Raw genomic sequence first — 6,624 nt, forward strand, 5'->3', positions numbered from 1 at the left:
TGGATGAATGTAGTGGCGGCTGGGCCCCCGGCGGACAGTTCCTTGGCGCACGTCCTTCCGCCCCCTAGGATCGCAGGGCATCATTCTCTGCCTCCTGTAGCCTCCTCCTCCTACTCGGCTTCCTCCTCCACTGCTTCCACCAGCTCATCCGGTCAGCCACACACCTTCACCACCAACTTCAGCACAGCCCGGGGTAAACATCAGCAGGCCATTCTGAAACTCATATGTTTGGGGGACAGGCCCCACAGCGCAAAGGAGTTGTGGCGGGGTATTGAACAACAGACCGACGAGTGGTTTCTGCCGGTGGGCCTCAAGCCAGGCCTGGTGGTATGCGATAATGGGCGAAATCTCGTGGCAGCTCTGGGACTAGCCGGTTTGACGCACATCCCTTGCCTGGCGCATGTGCTGAACTTGGTGGTGCAGAGGTTCATTCACCACTACCCCAACATGTCAGAGCTGCTGCATAAAGTGCGGGCCGTCTGTGCGCGCTTCCGCCGTTCACATCCTGCCGCTGCTCGCCTGTCTGCGCTACAGCGGAACTTCGGCCTTCCCGCTCACCGCCTCATATGCGACGTGCCCACCCGGTGGAACTCCACCTTGCACATGCTGGAGAGACTGTGCGAGCAGCAGCAGGCCATAGTGGAGTTTCAGCTGCAGCACGCTCGCGTCAGTCGTACTGCCGAACAGCACCACTTCACCACCAATGATTGGGCCTCCATGCGAGACCTGTGTGCCCTGCTGCGCTGTTTCGAGTACTCCACCAACATGGCCAGTGGCGATGACACTGTTATCAGCGTTACAATACCACTTCTATGTCTCCTTGAGAAAACACTTAGGGCAATGATGTTAGAGGAGGTGGCCCAGGTGGAGGAGGAGGAGGAGGAGGAGGGCTCGTTTCTAACACTTTCGGGCCAGTCTGTTCGAAGTGGCTCAGAGGGAGGTTTGTTTAAGCAGCAGAGGACAGGTTCACAAGTCGCCAGCCAAGGCACTGTACTGGAGGACGAGGAGGATGAGGAGGAGGAGGTGGAGGGGGACGAGGATGACGCAAGTTCACAGCGGGGTGGCAGCCCAGGCCCATCACTGGTGCGTGGCTGGGGGGATACGGTGGACGATGACGATACGCCTCCCACAGAGGACAGCTTGTCCTTACCCATGGGTAGCCTGGCCCACATGAGCGAATATATGCTCCAATGCCTGCGCAACGACAGCAGAGTTGCCCACGTTTTAACGTGTGCAGACTACTGGGTGGCCACCCTGCTGGATCCCCGGTATAAAGACAATGTGCCCACTTTAATTCCTGAACTGGAGCGCGACCGTAAGATGCGCGAGTACAAGCGCACGCTGATAGAGGCGCTCTTGAGAGCATTCCCACATGTCACAGGGGAACAGGTGGAAGGTGAAGGCAGAGGAGTGGCAAGAGGTCGCCAACGCAGCTGTGTCACGGCCAGCTCATCTGAGGGCAGGGTTAGCATGGCAGAAATGTGGAAAAGTTTTGTCTCCACGCCACAGCTATCTGCACCGACACCTGATACGGAACGTGTTAGCAGGAGGCAGCATTTCACTAACATGGTTGAACAGTATGTCTGCACACCCCTCCACATCCTGACGGATGGTTCGGCCCCATTCAACTACTGGGTTTCGAAATTGTCCACGTGGCCAGAGTTAGCATGTTATGCCTTGGAGGTGCTTTCCTGCCCGGCGGCCAGCGTTTTATCTGAACGCGTATTCAGCACGGCAGGGGGCGTCATTACTGACAAGCGCAGCCGCCTGTCCACAGCCAACGTGGACAAGCTGACCTTCATAAAGATGAACCAGGCATGGATCCCACAGGACCTGTCCCTCCCTTGTGCAGAGTAGTCCTTATTAACTGCCTAAAACATGTCTTGTTGTGCTACGGGCCACTTCTTTATTTGATACAAATTTTATAAAACCCACAGTTGAATGAAACTCTTCTCTGTCTGGGCGCCGGGGCCTAACCAGATGAAAGTGGCCGGTTAAACTAACGGGTGACATGAAGCCATAACCTCTGCCATGCTACCTCTGTCTTCTGTCTGGGTGCTGAGGCCTAAGTCAAATAAAGCGGTCTTCTGCTGTGCTGGGGGATATGAAGCTAATCTCTGACCTCTCTCCTCTGTCTGGGTCCAAAGGCCTAAATCACTGAAAGAGGCCTTCTCCTGTGGTGTGTGATATGATGCCAGAATATGTGCTGTGGGGCCTCTCTCCTCTTCCTGGGTGCAGGGGTCAAATAAACTAAATTGTGGCCTACTCCTGTGGTGGTTGATATGATGCCTGATTCTCTGATGTGGAACCTCTCTCCTCTGTTTGGGTGAAGGGGTCAAAGTAACTAAATGGTGGCTTCTCCTGTGGTGGCTGATATGATGCCAGAATATGTGCTGTGGTGCCTCTCTCCTCTTCCTGGGTGCAGGGGTCAAAGTAACTAAATGGTGGCTTCTCCTGTGGTGGCTGATATGATGCCAGAATATGTGCTGTGGGGCCTCTCTCCTCTTCCTGGGTGCAGGGGTCAAAGTAACTCAATGGTGGCTTCTCCTGTGGTGGCTGATATGATGCCAGAATATGTGCTGTGGTGCCTCTCTCCTCTGTCTGGGTCCAAAGGCCTAAATCACTGAAAGAGGCCTTCTCCTGTGGTGTGTGATATGATGCCTGAATATGTGCTGTGGTGCCTCTCTCCTCTTCCTGGGTGCGGGGGTCAAAGTAACTCAATGGTGGCTTCTCCTGTGGTGGCTGATATGATGCCAGAATATGTGCTGTGGGGCCTCTCTCCTCTTCCTGGGTGCAGGGGTCAAAGTAACTCAATGGTGGCTTCTCCTGTGGTGGTTAGTATGATGCCAGAATATGTGCTGTGGGGCCTCTCTCCTCTTCCTGGGTGCAGGGGTCAAAGTAACTCAATGGTGGCTTCTCCTGTGGTGGCTGATATGATGCCAGAATATGTGCTGTGGTGCCTCTCTCCTCTTCCTGGGTGCGGGGGTCAAAGTAACTCAATGGTGGCTTCTCCTGTGGTGGCTGATATGATGCCAGAATATGTGCTGTGGGGCCTCTCTCCTTTTCCTGGGTGCAGGGGTCAAAGTAACTCAATGGTGGCTTCTCCTGTGCTGATTGATATAAAGCTGATGGTTGTGCCATCTGACATGGTTGCCAGGGTCTGATTCAATGGGGGCCTACTCCTGTGGTGGGTGATCTAAATGCCTGATTCTCTGCTGTGAAACCTCTCTCCTCCGTCTGGGTGTAGGGGTCAAAGTCTTTCAAAGTCGCCTTCTCCTGTGCTGATTGATATGAAGCTGATGGTTGTGCCATCTGACATGGTTGCCGGGGTCCCATTAAATTGTGGCCTACTCCTGTGGTGGTTGATATGATGCCTGATTCTCTGATGTGGAACCTCTCTCCTCTGTTTGGGTGAAGGGGTCAAAGTAACTAAATGGTGGCTTCTCCTGTGGTGGCTGATATGATGCCAGAATATGTGCTGTGGTGCCTCTCTCCTCTTCCTGGGTGCGGGGGTCAAAGTAACTCAATGGTGGCTTCTCCTGTGGTGGCTGATATGATGCCAGAATATGTGCTGTGGGGCCTCTCTCCTCTTCCTGGGTGCAGGGGTCAAAGTAACTCAATGGTGGCTTCTCCTGTGGTGGCTGATATGATGCCAGAATATGTGCTGTGGTGCCTCTCTCCTCTTCCTGGGTGCGGGGGTCAAAGTAACTCAATGGTGGCTTCTCCTGTGGTGGCTGATATGATGCCAGAATATGTGCTGTGGTGCCTCTCTCCTCTTCCTGGGTGCGGGGGTCAAAGTAACTCAATGGTGGCTTCTCCTGTGGTGGCTGATATGATGCCAGAATATGTGCTGTGGTGCCTCTCTCCTCTTCCTGGGTGCAGGGGTCAAAGTAACTAAATGGTGGCTTCTCCTGTGGTGGTTGATATGATGCCTGATTCTCTGCTGTGAAACCTCTCTCCTCCATCTGGGTGTAGGGGTCAAAGTCTTTCAAAGTCGCCTTCTCCTGTGCTGATTGATATAAAGCTGATGGTTGTGCCATCTGACATGGTTGCCAGGGTCTGATTCAATGGGGGCCTACTCCTGTGGTGGGTGATCTAAATGCCTGATTCTCTGCTGTGAAACCTCTCTCCTCCGTCTGGGTGTAGGGGTCAAAGTCTTTCAAAGTCGCCTTCTCCTGTGCTGATTGATATGAAGCTGATGGTTGTGCCATCTGACATGGTTGCCGGGGTCCCATTAAATTGGGGCCTACTCCTGTGGTGGGTGATCTAAATGCCTGATTCTCTGCTTTGAAACCTCTCTCCTCCGTCCGGGTGTAGGGGTCAAAGTCTGTCAAAGTCGCCTTCTCCTGTGCTGATTGATAGAAAGCTTATGCTTGTGCCATCTGACATGGTTGCCGGGGTCTGATTCAATGGTGGCCTACTCCTGTGGTGGGTGATCTAAATGCCTGATTCTCTGCTGTGTAACCTCTCTCCTCCGTCTGGGTGTAGGGGTCAAAGTAACTAAATGGTGGCCTACTCCTGTGGTGGGTGATATGATGCCTGGTTCTCTGCTGTGGGACCTCTCTCCTTTGTCTGGGTGCTGTGGTCAAAATAATAGTAAGTGAGCTTCTCCATTGGTGGGTGACTTGAAGCCTGATTCTGTGCTATGGGACCTCACTCCAATTAATATTGTTTAATTTTTATTTATTTTATGTTAACTCATCATTTCCCTATCTACATTTGTTTGCAGGGGATTTAACTACATTTTGCTGCCTTTTGCAGCCCTCTAGCCCTTTCCGGGTGTGTTTTACAGCCTTTTTAGTGCCCAAAAGTTCGGGTCCCCATTGACTTCTATGGGGTTCGGGTTCGGGATGAAGTTCGGGTCGAGTTCGGATCCCGAACCCGAACATTTTTCGAAAGTTCGGCCGAACTCGTCGAACCCGAACATCCAGGTGTTCGCTCAACTCTAGTGATAACCCCTTTATTAAAAAAAAAAAAGAAAAAAAAGAAGAAAATAAATTATGACAGGCGATTAACTTTAAACCAGTTGCAGTGTCATAATTTGTAGTATAATTATGCGAATGGTCGAATTAATAGAATAATCTACGCCTGTGTGACTAATGATCCTGAAAATTATGCTCTGTTTTGTTAATAGAGAATGCCGGTGTTCAATTACGTTAAACGCCCCGAACTTAAAAACACTGCGGTAATTTCAGCATCACTGAATGTTGTTAATAAATTGGCTTTTGAGGTGAACTATAACATGCTGAACCTTTGTCTGCATCGATTGATTTTGAGAGAAACTATCACAGAAAATGCAATTTTGTGGATCCCAGACATTGAAACAGATTGATAACCTGATAGATTGTTCATTCAACGCTAGACGTAGGTCATTAATTATATTTCGGGTTATTCATTTTTATTTTCCTTCTATGCGGCAGATATTCCATCTGAAACAGTTAAACTTACATCAGGCAGCTTTCTTAAGATTTAAAGGAACAGTAAATACATCTACTAGGTAGAACTTTTTGGGATCAGAGGTATATATCCATACCATATACTGTATCCTTTCCCTTTTTGACAGTGGGTATGGTCACACTGGCTGCTGAGACTTTGCCAAAGTAAGGTCTTTCAGTCAAAAGGGTTGTCTTTCCTCCCCAAATGAGGGTGATTGTGGCAAGTATTAGCTAACTCATGGAGCATTTGATAGCCTTCTTCAACCCCTCATTCACACTATCCCTGGTTTCTTACAAGATACCAGATCAGTGTTGATTGCCATGGACAGCGTCAGGTGGACTAGCGAATCATGCTGGATCACCGCGGACATTGTTCCATTTATACTTTGCTTCCTCATCATCTAGCCATTGATGTTGTCTGTTCCTAGTCGCATACAGCACATACAAGGCTGAACTTCAAGCTTTTATTTGTGGGGCTGTTCTTTTTTTTATATGTTCAACCACACCTTTTTTCCTCCAGGCATCGGTTGTTTCCCTGGGTCCAAAATTCTACCCCTCCACAGCCAATATTTTTATGATGTGGTGGGAGAGGTGCTTTTTGTTTTCACCCAATAACTAATTTTCTTCTTATCTGGTCTGGTATGGCCATTACATCGATGACTTCATCTTCATACGGTCTGATGGGGTGATGGCCATACCAGGCTTTGGAGCGTACCTGAACTGCAATGACTTATGGCGTCAGTTATGACTGTGTAATGACCCCGTTACATGATCTATGACTGCAGGGTGAGCCAATAACTTCACGTGTAAAAACTGTCATTTATCGTAAAGAAACTGCATGCAATACCACAGTCCTGGGCACTACATGTCATCCACACCATGTCATACGCAACTTTCCAATGGGTGAAATGGTTCGGGCAAGGCGTAATTGCTCGGATGAGATAGATTGCCAAAAAAATAATTGAACTTATTGTCGCTAGTCTCACCAAACAACAATATCCTATTTGGACTATAAATAAAGCAATAATGTTGCTATGAATAAGGGGCAGGGGCACACTGCCAATTAGGTGAAGTGAGGCGATTGCCTCAGGCAGCACCACCTAGGGACAAGTGGGGGTGGCGGCAGGACCGTGGGCAATGACCGCTTCTATTGTAGAAGCGCTCATCTCTCCACATTCAACTGAATCGC

This window comes from Bufo bufo, chromosome 6 (genome assembly GCF_905171765.1).
Source record: "Bufo bufo chromosome 6, aBufBuf1.1, whole genome shotgun sequence".
NCBI lineage: Eukaryota > Metazoa > Chordata > Amphibia > Anura > Bufonidae > Bufo > Bufo bufo.